Below are 13,943 nucleotides of genomic sequence, written 5' to 3'. Positions count from 1 at the left end.
GAAAGCAACAGAAGATGGCCCCAGTCACCCACATGGGAAATCCAGATGAAGCTCCTGTTTCCTGGCTTCAGCCTGGCCCAGCCCTGGCTGTCGCAGTCATTTGGGGAATGAACCTGTCACTCTGCCGTCAATATATAAATCTTTTTTAAATTATGTGTTTGTTTATCTGAAGGTAGAGTGACAAAGAGGGAAAGACAGAGACAGATCATCTATCCGCTGGTTTACTCCCAAATGCCCACAACGGCTAGGGCTGGGCCAGGCTGAGGGCAGGATCCTGCAGCTCTAGCTGGGCCTCCTCCACAGGTACCAGGGGCCCAAGCACTTGAGCCATCATCATCCACTGCCTCCCAGGGTAGCAACTGGCAAGAAGCTGGAACTGGCAGCAGGGCTGGGACTCACACCCAGGCACTCTGATATGGGATGTGGGCGGCCCTGTGTGGGTTAAACACCGTGGCCAAGTCTGCCCCTCTTGTTTCATAAAAAAAAAGTTACCAAATTTTTTTTTCAAGATTTATTTTTTATTTATGTGAAAGGCAGAGTTACAGAGAGGAGAGACAGACAGAGACCCTTCCATCCGCTAGTGCACTCCCCAAAAAGCCACCCAACTGCCAGGGCTGGGGCAGTTCAAAGCCAGGAGCCAGGAGCTTCTGGGTCTCCCAAGTGGGTACAGGGACCCAAGCACTTGGGCCATCCTCCACTACCCTTCCAGGCACATGAGCAGGGCCCTGGATCAGAAGTGGAGCAGCCGGGACCCAAACCGGCACCATATGGGATGCAGGCCCGACAGGTCTTGGCTTTAACCTACTAAGCCACAGGGCCAGCCCCAACCAGGATCTCTTATAATGGGCAATAAGCCAGCCGAACATTCACCCCAGAAGACGACGTTACCTTTATGACACTGGACAGTAAAGAAGCCAGCCCCCTGCCCGGGGGGAGACACTACGTCTATCAGTGTACAGCACCGCTGCAAAACAGAAGTCCAGAACAAAGGTAGCTGGTGCCTCTGATCCTCTGAAATGCACACGAGAGATCCATAAAGAACTGTCTCCCATTACCTAGCAAGTCCTACTAAGTGATCAAGCACACAATAAAAGAATTCAAGTGTGGCAGTATATGAAACCAGTAAACCAAAATTAATAGCCTTCTTATGTTCAAACAGTAAGCAGTTATATAGTGGTAGAAGAAATCATATTTACAGCAACGTCAAAATAGATCAAATAGTCAAGAATCAATGTAAAACAAGAAACATGCAAGTTCTCTTTAGAGATTTTGAAAACACTCCTGAACAACACAAGCAATGACTTGGACAAATGAAAAGATGTGCACTCATCTGGTGACACACAAACATGTCTGAGTTAATTGGTGAAAGAAGTGTACCCGATAGAACCATCAATCAGCCTTTTTATGGCACTACATAACCATGGAAAAACAAACACGCAAGGTCAGGAAAATGCTGAAAAGCCAAAGCTGTGAAGAGGGTCCAGCTTTGCTCTAACTAAAGCAGTGTTCTATTCCTACAGGAATCAAAGACACATAGGAAAGAACAGAACGGCTACGAATAGACTCCAGGACACATGAAACAGCACACGGTAAAAGTAGCATCTTAGATGACTGGGACAAAAATATTTTTTATTATCCTCCAAATTCTTTATTACAGAGAAAGCAGAGAAATCTCTCACCCACTGGTTCATTCCCCAAATGCTCATGACAGCCCCGGGCCTGGGCCAGGCCGAAGCCAGGAGCCAGGAACTCAATCAACGTCTCCCATGTGGCTGGCAGGAACCCAAATTCTTGAGCCCTAACCTGCTGCCCACTAGGATGCACATTAGCAGGACAATGGAATTGGGAACAGAGCAGGGGCCCAAATCCCACTCCAATATGGGCCGTGGGCGTCCCAAGCTGTGGCTTAACCACTGTGCCAAACGTCCACCCTCAAAGAGGGATTCTTAAATAAATTATGCTGGGACAACTGGATAACCATTTGGAAAAAGGATAAAATTAGAATCACATCTTACATAAAAATAAACTCCAAACGAATTAGAGACTGAAATGCATAACATGAAAATCACACAAGTACTAGGAAAAAAACAGTTGTAAGGGTTGGGTGTTTGATACCCTGATTGGGTTCTGGGCTCCTGGTTCAGCCTGGCCCAGCTCTGGCTATTGAGGGCATTTGGGGAGTGAACGAGCAGATGGAAGACCTCTGTCTCTGATTCTCTCACTTCAAACATAAGTGCAAAACTAAAACAAGCAACCATCTGCATCGTGCATGTCTAGTTATTCCGATGCTGTGACATCTGGAGCCCTGCTGACCCCTCTGGGCACTGTCCAGTTCCCAGAGGCCATGACTGACTGGCCCTCGAGCCTCCTGCCCAGTCCAGACCACCTCCTCCCTCCACCTTCCCCAGGCTGCCACACTCAGGGCCACGGTTCTCCTGCCTTAATCACACCAGGGTGCACCTGACGACCCCAGAGCCCATGGAATGACTCAAACCAGGCAACCCTGCACCTGCCCAGCCTGCCTCACTCTTAACGACCCATGACTAAAGGCTCTCGGCCACGTGCCCACACATGTCCCCTCATCCTGGCCCCTGTCATCAGAGGATGGCTCAGCGTCAGTCCTCCCCTGAGCTGCTGGTCTCACCTCACCTGAGTAACAATAAAACCTAACCCTTACTCCACCATCCCTTACCAAAACAGGCACATAAGGCTCACAGCTGGACTGTCAGATACACCTCCAACAATACAGAAACACACAGACACAAGATTATGCATTGCAGCACGGTCTGCAATTACAAAATACTGCAAACATACTAAGTGCCTGTTACCTAGGCTATCTGTTGAATAAACTACAGAACATGCACACTGTTGTGGGAGAGGTAGGAAAAAGAGTGCTAGGAACAGATATAGAATGATCGCCAAGGAATACTGTAGAGAAAAGCCAAGTAGGAAAGAATGTATGTACTGTTTTTGCATAAGAAAGAGAGAGAGGGCACTGTGGCACAGTGGGTTAGGCCAGTGCATCAGCTGTCAGAACCAGTGGGAACCAGTGGACGACGGCTCAAGTACACGAGTCACTGCCACCCACATGGGAGACCCAGATGGAACTCCTTGCTCCCGGCACGGCCTGGCCCAGCTTTGTGGACATTTGGGGAGTGACCCAGCACATGGAAGGTCCTTCTCCTCCCACCCCCCTCTCTCCCTCCCCTATCACTCTGCCTTTCAAATAAACAAATCCTTAAAAAATAATTATAGACTTTTTTTTTTTTATTTGAAAGGCAGAGTGAGAGAGGCAGAGAGAAGGAGGTCCTCCATCTGCTGGTTTACTCCCCAGATGGCCAAAACAGCTGGAGCTGCATCAATCTGAAGCCAGGGGCCAGGAGGTTCTTCCAGGTCTCCTTCCACGCAGGGGCGCAAGGACTTGGGCCATCTACTGCTTTCCCAGGCCATAGCACAGAGCTGGATGAGGAGTGGAGCAGCCGGGACTCCAACAGGCGTCCATATGGGATACCGGCACTGCAGGCGGCGGCTTTACTTGCTCCACCACAGCGCTGGCCCCTGACTTGTTTAGTTTTATAAAAACAAACATAGGAAGAATAAATTTAACAAGATTGTTTTCCTACAGGTAACAGATGGGAATGACAAGAGATGGGAGGATTAAGCAACACTTCTTTAAATGTGTTTTGACTTTTAGCACTATATTAATGTTTTATATACTGAAAATCAGTAAATTAAGAATTCTAAAAATATAGTGACCCTGTTTCAAATGAGCAACTCTGAAATGACTTTCAGTGTGTGATAGGTCTGAGCAAAGCCTATTTATTAAAGATGTTAGCAGCCAGCGCTTCCACTGCTGGAGACGAGTGTTTCTATACAAAACGGAAGTGAGCTGAGCCAAGGAATATCATGAATTGGACTAGGAGAGAGGCATGAAATAAACCCTCCCTTACATCCTCCTGAAGCAAGCAGCCTGCTAACACCCTGATGTGAGATTTCTGGCCTCTAGAACTGGGAGAGAATACATTTCCATGGTTTAAAACAGAAATGGGGCAGGCATGGGGGACAGTGGCTAACCTGTTCACTGGGAAGTACCCATCCCTTACTGGAGTGCCCGGCTCCCAATTCCAGCTTCTTCGGCTCCAGTAGTTGGGTGCTTGCCACCCACATGGGAGACTACTGCTCTCCTGGCTCCTGGGTTTCACCTGCTCCAGGCCCGGCTGTTGCGGGTATTTAGGGAGTGAACCAATGGGTGGAAGATCTCTTCTCTATCACTGTCTCTACCTTTCAAATAAAGAAAAAGAAGTCTGTACATATTCAGTGCAGACCCCACTTTTCTCCAAATGGTTTCAATTTGTAGTTAGTTCAATCCAAGGATGTGGAGACCACGGATACAGAGGGCTGGCTCTGTGTGTCCATGGATCTCATACATACATGCGTGCACAGTCTCCCCATGCAACCATTTATGTTGTAGACATTTTCCTTTATTCCAAAAGATCCCAAGCTGTATTTCCTGATTACAAGATATTCTCTTACATATCTAAGACATAATAATCAAAATCAGGACATCTAGGGGCCAGTGCTGTGGCATAGCGGGTAAAGCCATCTACTGTGTGCCGATTCAAGTCCCAGCTGCTCCACTTCCAATCCAGCTCCCTGCTGATGCGCCTGGGCAAACAGCAGAGAATGGCCCAAGTGCTTGGGCCCCTGCACCTGCGTTGGAGATCCGGAGGAAGCTCCTGACTCCTGACTTCAGATTGAACCCGCTCTGGCCATTATGGCCAGTTGAGGAGTGAACCAGATGGAAGCTCGCTCTCCCTGTCTCTTTCTCTTTGTAACTCTGCCTTTCAAATAAAGCTTCTATAAAAAAAAAAAAAGTTAAAAACAATCAGGAAGTCTGACTTCTACATTTGTTAGTATTAGTTTAACCACAGGCCACACTCAAATTTCACGTCACTACAATATCCTTTTAAGTCTGGGATCTGATTCTGGATCATGCCTTGCATTTAAATAACTAAATTTAATTTTCACGTCTCTCTAGTTTAATCCAGAACAGTTCTTCAGCCTTTGTCTCTCACGACCTTGACATATTTGTGAAGGGCCTGCGGCAGGAATTCCGTCTCCTGGTGGTTGGATCCGCATGGTGCCTTTGGCGGGAAGAACACAGAAGCCAGGCTGCATTTTCTTCAGTGCACCCCGGCAGGAAGCACGGGCTGGGCTGGGCTGGGCCTGATTTCTGTCTGCCCGCCTGCCAGGCTTTCCCACTGTAAAGTCCTTCTTTCCCTTTATGGGGAGAGACTACCAGCTCCTCTCCTTCTGATCCTGCTAACGCATCCTGGGAGGCAGCAGATGGCAGCTCAAGGGCTTGGTCCCTGCCATTCACGTGGGAGACCACATGGGATCCCTAGCACCTGGCTTCAGCCTGGCCCCAGCCCTGGCTGCTGCAGGCTTTTGAGGAGTGAACCAGCAAAGGGAAGATGTCACTCTCTCTCCCTTTTTTTTTTTTTTTGGACTGGCAGAGTTAGAGAGAGAGAGAGAAAGGTCTTTCTTCTGTTGGTTCACCCCCTAAATGGCTGCTATGGCCAGAGCACTGCGCCAATCCGAAGCCAGGAGCCAGGTGCTTCCTCCTGGTCTCCCACGGGGGTGGCACTCCAAAAAATCTTAGCTAACGGAAAACCTACAAGGGCTATGAGAGCTCCAGATCTACTTGGGATCCACTTTTTAGGAGTATCTATGCCGTAAGAACTGACAGACTTGAAAATCTTTAAAGTGGGTATTTTATTTAATAATCCATTTTTAAATTTATAGGTGATCTAGAGTTGGTACTTAAAAGAATTCCAAGTCCCAAAGAAAATGAATTCATTCTACAGTCAAGAACCAAAGTATGAAAACCCACTAAGCAAGCTTTTGTGAAGCAGAGACAGAATAAATGGAGATCAGACAGTACCAAACTCACTGCTCAGACAGGTAAGGTTTCTAAGTTTCAAACGCAGACTTTCCAAAGGTAAAACTCTGTTCGGTGGAGCAAGCTATTTAGCTTTCACACTTCTGACTTGAAAACAAATTTCAAAACACTGGAGACACGGGCAGCCAGGTCATTCTCAATCTGGCACCTTCAGAGATTTGCACACTAACCCATAAACCCTTAAAAAACACCCTGACTACGTGACTCCTCAATTTAAGGCTCTAGCCCAGTACGTTTGGCTTTACCAATCTCTGCAAAACTGAGTGGTCAACAAAAGGGGGCACGACCCTCGGGATACAAAACACAAACCCACATTTGCCTAGTGAAGGTCTTGGCCATCTCAGAAAACTTTTTTTTTTTTTTTTTTGAAACTTACATTTTCCAGACTCAAAATATAGATCCCACTTTTTAATTTCAGAAGGAAAAATCTCACTTGGACTTTTGGGAAAAATTTATTTTCATCTGTAAAACAGAGAGAGCTTAAAGCTGCTGCTTCACTCCCCACATGGCAGCAACAGTCAGAACTGTGCTGATCCAAAGCCAGGAGCCAGAATTCTTACAGGTCTCCCACACTGGTGCAGGGTCTCAAATACTTAGGCCATCTCCCATTGCTTTCCCAGGATATAGCAGAGAGCTGGATCAAAGAGAGCAGCTAGGACATGAAATTGGCACCCATACTGGATGCTGGTGCCACAGGCAGAGGCTTAGCCTACTGTGCTACACGGTCAGCCCCAAGAAGTTTAAAATGAACAGGGGCTGGCGTTGTGGCATAGCAGGTAAGGCTGTGGCTTGTGACACCCACATCCCATGAGAGCCCCGGTTTGAATCCCAGCTGCTCAATTTCAGATCCAGCACCCCGCTAATGGGCCTGGGAAAGCAGCAGAGGACGCCCCAAGTGCTTGGGCCCCTTCACCCATGTAGAGACCCAGAAAAAGCTCCTGGCTCTTTGGGGAGTGATAGAGCAGAAGGAAGACCTCTCTTTCTAGTCATTGTGCCTTTCAAGTAAGTTAAATAAAAACAGTGTTTCGGGGCCAGCGCTGTGGCATAGGTTAAGCACCTGCCCACAGTGCACAGATCCCATATGGGCACTGGTTTGAGTCTCAGCTGCTCCATTTTCAATCCAACTCCCTGCTGATGGCCTGGGAAAGCAGATGGCCCACGTGCTTTGGTCCCTGCACCCACATGGGAGACCTGGAAAAAGTTCCTGGCTTTGGATTAGCCCAGCTCCAGCCACTGCAGTCATTTGGAGGAGTGAATCAGGGGATGAAAGACCTCTTCCCTCTTTGTAACTCTGCCTCTCGAATAGATCGATCTATCGATCTCTTTTTTCTCTTTTTAAAAACTGCTTTGACAGTTTTTTTTTTTTTTTTTTTTTTTTTTTAAAGATTTGAAAGACAGAGTTACAGAGAGCGGTAGACAGAGACCTTCCATCCACTGGTTCACTTCTCAAATGGCCACAATGGCCAGAGCTGAGCCAATCCGAAGTCAGGAGCCAGGAGCTTCTGCGTCTTCCACACAGGTGCAGGGGCACAAAGACTGCTTTCCCAGGCCACAACAGAGCTGGACCGGAGAGCAGCAGCCAGGACTAGAACAGGCTGCCCATGTGGGATGCCAGGGCTTCAGGCTAAGATTTTAACCCGCTGCGTACCACAGCGCTGGCCCCAACAGAGGCTTAAAAAAAAAAAAAAAAGTTACCTACAACAAGGCAAGTATTTTGTTTTTTTAAAGATTTATTTATTTGAAAGGCAGAGGCAAAGAAAAGTCTTCCATCCACTGGTTCACTCCCCACATAGCTGCAACGGCCGGAGCTGAGCCAAACCAATGCTGGGAGTCTGGAGCCTCTTCTGGGTCTCCCATGTGGGTGCAGGGGTCCACCCTCCATTGCTTTCTTAGGCACATTAGCAAGCAGGTGGATCAGAAGTGGAGCAGACAGGACTCAACCAGGGGGCCCCAAAGGATGAAGGCGGCAGCTTTACCCACAACAGCACCAGCCCAAGGCAAATTTATCCACTGGTTCACTCCCCAGATAATTGCAATAGCCAGGGCTGGGCCAGGTAAGGTGGGACCCAGTAAATCTCCACCAAAGGCTGCTGGGCATGGGTTCAGTAACACTTTCACCAACACCTAGCTCAAAGGTGAGTGGTCTTCCTATTCCCTAAGTTCCACCCCATGACACTACCTAAAATCCTTCTGGTTCAACTCTCCTGGTGGCTTCTAGGTAGTAACCATAGACATTCATCTAGCTGAGGCACTTTACACACATCTTTATTCCTACCAGGTCATCTGTAATCCTTCCTGAGATGTAGAAAACACCAGAGCTCTTTACTGACATGGGCACATCTTCCTTGTTTCCATTCCCCAACTTCTCAGTAGCTCAGGTGGGGGTGGGGCACACAAGTTTTATTACCTAACTGTCCAGGAGAGAGGGAAATGATTTAAATAGCATAGAGGCAAAAGCTGTGTCCCATTCATGGAATGTTATTTGTGAATCTGAGACCTGAACTTGCTCAGTACTTACACCCTCTTATGGTAGGAGCACCTTAGCACCCAGAGTAACTGCCCAGGCAGGCACTGCCTGGGTTCAAGTCATGGCTACACTCCCAACTACGTTTCCTGCTCATGCACACTCAAGGGGCAGCAGGTAACGGTTCAAGTACTTGGGTCCCTGCCACCCACATCTCAGACCTGAATGAAGCTCCTTGCTTTTGGCTTAACCTAGTCCAACTCCAGCAACTGTGGGATCTGGGGTGTGAACAAGCAGAGGATAGACTTCTTCTTTCAAATACATGAATACGAACTCTAATAAAAAGCACAGCCTATTATGCAAGCCAACTCGAGTGATCTGTGTTCCAATGCCAGATTTTGTTGACAGGTGCAGGGAGTCAACCCCAAAGTGACATCTCCCTAAGGGACCTTCAATTTTGTTTTGAATAATGAAGAAAATTCAGCCAGAGGCTCAGGAATGATTGTTAATGGATCAAAGCCACACTTTGTGCAAAACTGAGATTGTGTTTTAAAATATAGAGAATAAGCTTGAAAAATCGCTTCTCGGCCTTTTGGCTAAGATCAAGCGTAGAATAAGCTTGAAGACAAATTACCACTGAAGGAAAGCTTGCACTACCCTAAGAGCAGAACCCACGCAAGTAACTGCTTACAGGAAGATCTTCGTGGGCAGCAAATCCATCACAAGGTCAATGAGCAAACAATGACGGAGAACTTTTGACTACAACCTATGTTCACTTAGGATGAAGGAATGGGGTGACTGGTAACTCACAGCACCACGCCCCCCAGCCCTGAGGAGTGCCACTGCTGCCGTGAGGGCACCCGCACTAGGACAGTAGCTGCACCTACTTTGTTCACTCCCAGACCCTACACACCACAGTACTTAGCACGCAGAAGCGCTTGAGGGTGTGTGGCAATCACACCTCCTCTTGAGCTCACACAGGAGTCAAGTTTCACCTGGAGAGAATGGTTGGGATGAGGGGGCTACTGCAACTGAGAAAGGCCTTAGCAACAAGTAACCTGGCGCTTGCGCACCTATAGGCAGCTTCTCACATTTCAACCATTCCCACCTTTAAAGTTATTCCTGCTGATACTCTAGTGGTGCTGTACTACTGAACTAGAAGACAATCACACGGGGCAGCCACCTGCAGCACCAGCACCCCACCCAGGCGCCCGTTCACGTCCCAGCTGCCCCACTTCCAATCCAGCTCTGCTATGGCCCAGGTCCTTGGGCCCCTGTACCCACATGGGAGACCTAGAAGCAGCTCATTGCTTCGGTTTGGTCCAGTTCTGGCCATTGTGGCTATTTGGGGAGTGAACCAGCAGATGGGACCTCTCTCTGCCTCTCAAATAATTAAAACTTAAAACACACACACACACACAGAAACAACAAAAAACAACCAAAATCAGGAGCCTCTGTGATGTGATAATCTACCTTGAGCAAGGGGAAGGAATCACTCAGCCCAGCAGGTTCCCTTTCTGGAATGGCATAAGTATTTAAGAAATGCTTCCTAAAAGCTAGAAATAAAACCCAAGTGGTAGGGCATTGTAGCACAGTGGACTGAGTATCTGCATACTGGAGAGCCTAGTTCTGGTCCCAGCTACTTTACCTCCGACTCAGCTACCTGCTAATGCACATAAAGACAGCCTATGAGGCCCAGGTACCTGGGTTCCTTCCACCCACACAGGCATCATGGATGGAGTTCTTGGCTCATGGCCTTGGCAAGGTCTAGACCAGGCTGTTGCAGGCATTTGGGGAATGAACCAGCAGGTGGGAAGATCTTTAAAAAACAAAACAAAAAACATCTATGATTAAGAACTTAAATTTGGGGGCCAGCACTGTGGTACAGCAGGTTAATGCCCTGGCCTGAAGCACCAGCATCCCACATAGGCGCCGGTTCGAGACCCAGTTGCTCCACTTCCAATCCAGCTCACTGCTATAGCCTGGGAAAGCTTGGGCCCCTGCACCCGCGTGGGAGACCTAGAAGAAGCTCCTGGCTCCGGATCAGCCCTGCTCCAGCCGTTGCAACCAATTGGGGAGTGAACCATCAGATGCAAGACCTCTCTGTGCTTTCCCCTCTCTGTGTAACTCTTTAAAATAAATATATAATCTTTTTTTTTTTTTTTTTAAATACTGGCCTAGCTCTTGTAAAAAAAAAAAAAAAAAAACAAATTTGGCACTTAAAGTACCTTTTAAGTCTGCATTCTTTGGAGGAATCATTTCATAAAACACATTTTTCTTAATGTTGTTATTCACTACCTACACCAAGATCTTTTCCCATTTTTAAAATTTTTATTAAGAAATACCATACATACAAAAGCACAAAAACATACAGTTTCTTATAAGAGAGAATGCTCATCCAGCTTCAGAAACAGCATCGCCCGCTCCTCTGAAGCCTTTCTGTGCCCTGAACAATCACATCTCCCTTTGTCCTCCCCACGCAACTGCTAACATTTAACTTTATTAATGATTTCTTTGTTTTCCATTAACCGTGTATTTATTAGCCCATTTTATCTGCACAGAAATGGAACCACAGTGGATGGATTCTTCTCTGATGTGTTTTGACACTGTATATTGCTGGGACTCCTCCATGTTCACCAGTGGAACTGTGGTTCAGTTTCATTTCTGTGGAACTACATGGTACGAACGCACCACAGTATTTATCCAACACACGGCTGATGTACATCTGGGGTCCTTCCAGGTTCTCTTCCTTCTGTTCTGTTACAAATGCTGCTGTTGTGACATTTTTACATACAGCTACCAACAAATGTGTTATAGAGTTTCTGCAGGGTATGTTATCTAGGAGCACATGGTCATGAGAAAGGTTATGGCATACCCAGTTATGCCAAATTGTTTCCAAAGCTGTTCTATTGAGAACCAATCTACACTTGGGATGGCTGAGGGGAAGAAAACATATCAACTATGAAGCTCTCAAATTGCAATTTTAAAATAGAAAAAAATCAAAATTCTGATACAATAGCAATAAATACATTTACTTCTCTGCTTTGGCTTATTTGAAATGTACTTTTAGAAGTTACATATTCAACTTAAAAGTGCTGTCTCACATCTCAAATGTTCTTAAATATTACTAGGTGATAATGACAAGAACACATAGGCATTATATATATATTAAAAAAATCTATACATATTTCCCTATATTTCCCCCACCTCCCATCTCCCCATCAAAAAGAAGCCATTTGAAAGAATAAGGTAACAATAGTAGTAGCTTCTGGAGAGGAAGAACAAAGGGACAGAAAAAGAAAGACAAAAATCACTAAACACTTTTTAAAAAAAAATCATCTGCAAGCATTACAATTGTAATACAAAATTTCAAGAAAGCAGTCAACTAGGGTTCTTTCACAACCAAAAATCCATCAAAACTAAAACGGAATGAAGTTCCATCCCACAGAACATACACAGTAACTTCTCAAGTGTTGTTTCATGCACTTAATAGATGTTTAAAACATTGTTACAGCTCATCTACAATAAATGTTTAAAAACAGAGTGGATGCAAATTCAAAAGCCTCCCAGCATAAATTTTGTTTTTACATCTCTAAAGTTTCATCTGAATGTGGCTAAACTCAATCCACACATGGTCAGTGTTCCCAGACCTTGAAATAAGGTTGGTTATACTCTGAGACTGTAAAGAACCAAACACACTGCCTACAGGTGATTAATGCTCTAACATGTGGAGGTAAACACCTAAGCTGCGCAGCAGGATATTGTGATAACAAGCTCAAGATCAAGAAAGGGGTTTCAAATCAGACTGAAGATAAATGGGACTATGCTCTGAAGACAAAAATTGTTTTAACAGCACGAGGGCATGTTGCATAGTCTGTCCCTACATTCCAGAGAGGACCCCTTGAGCAGAAAGCTCCTACTTGGTCCCTCTCAAGAGGTGTGACAGAAATTAAACTACTGGACCAGGACTATAATTTGACCCTATGGCAATCAAAAGTTCTGATTTACTTACTGTTAATGAACTGTTATTTAAGGATTCTTTGTCATTTATATACATGTTGAATTATTTACAGATTAAATAGGTCTGAGACTTGCCTGAAAATAACAGTGGACAAGGGACACACACACACACACACACACACGTCAATAATTTCATTTAGAAATAAGTTAATAGAGGTTAATTATACTGTCCTACTTCCATGTCTCAAAATTTCCAAAATAAAAACTTTAAAAAAAGATGAGCCAGTTGCTGGTTTAATCTTATCCAGTTATCTGCTAATTAAAACTGACTCCCCTAAAGGCTTTTCCAAAGGAAAAATTACACATTAACAAGCTGACAAATTTTTGGTCTCCATGGCACAAAAAACATACTTCTTACAGAAAACTGCATCTGAATTCTTCTATATTGCATTCTTGTGAGATTGGTTAGCAAGAAGCAGTTTCTCCTGACCAGATCAACTTTGGGTATAAGCAGCACAGAATCTAACTTCTACACGTCCCCAACTAAGGCCAGACGTTAGTCATGGACACCCTAAGGGGTCTGGTCTCCCCCTCAAATCTTAGGTAACTTCAAATAGTTATCAACAAATCTAAGTGTCCTCAGAGGCAGCCCTTCATGTGAGCTCGTGAACCGTGCTTTGTCTTAAGTTAGGTGTTAATTCAACATGAGGCAGAACAGAGCAAATCTGGCATTTTAATCAGTTCCTATTTTATCTACTTTTCTTAATACTCAGAATATGGTAAACCACCACTTAAGTCCTTTACACCTACAACCACAATCTGGTCAAACTACACAAAAAGCAGTGTGTGGGGGTTGACTTCCTCTCCATCTTATCTTAATCCTCGTATGAAGCATCTCTTACACATTCAGAAATCATAATCTACTGGCACATTTCAAGGACCAGCTAACACCAGGAGGGCTCTGCACTCCAGCATTTTCTCATGCAGAGGCTCTAAAGTTTGATGGACAATATTTCAATAAATTTGAAAATGACTCATTATGCCTTTCAGAATGAATACAGTGGCATAATACAGAGGCACCGGACCTTGAGGCAGAGACCTGGACTCCACATCCTAGCATTCACTCAAACATCAAACCACAGGACTCTCGAAGAGTCATTTAACCCCCTCAGTTTCTTGACCTGTTTCTTGAACTAACAGCAATGTTTGAAAATTAAGTATTAAGGAATTGTTACGATACACAACATAGCTGAAGATAATACTTTCATATAGTCGAGGAAGCTGGTTATAGACAGAAATATGCTGCCAATTTTTCTGAATGTTACATAATAATCACCTGTTTTCTTTTTAATAACCTTGTTGTATAAACCATATACCCTATACACAGAAATACATTTATAAACTGACAAGCCCAGGCTTAAAAAAAGAATCTTGATACAGGATTTAAAACAAAGACCAAAAACTAGTTAAAAGTTCTTGAATGATCTACAATATTATGTCATAGCTAGATAGAGAAAGATAGTGTTTATCAGAATAATATTCAGAATTTTCTACTAC

The sequence above is a fragment of the Oryctolagus cuniculus genome, chromosome 17 (assembly GCF_964237555.1).
Source record: "Oryctolagus cuniculus chromosome 17, mOryCun1.1, whole genome shotgun sequence".
NCBI lineage: Eukaryota > Metazoa > Chordata > Mammalia > Lagomorpha > Leporidae > Oryctolagus > Oryctolagus cuniculus.
The sequence above is the reverse complement of the archived record's forward strand: the minus strand, read 5'-3'. Positions refer to the sequence as shown.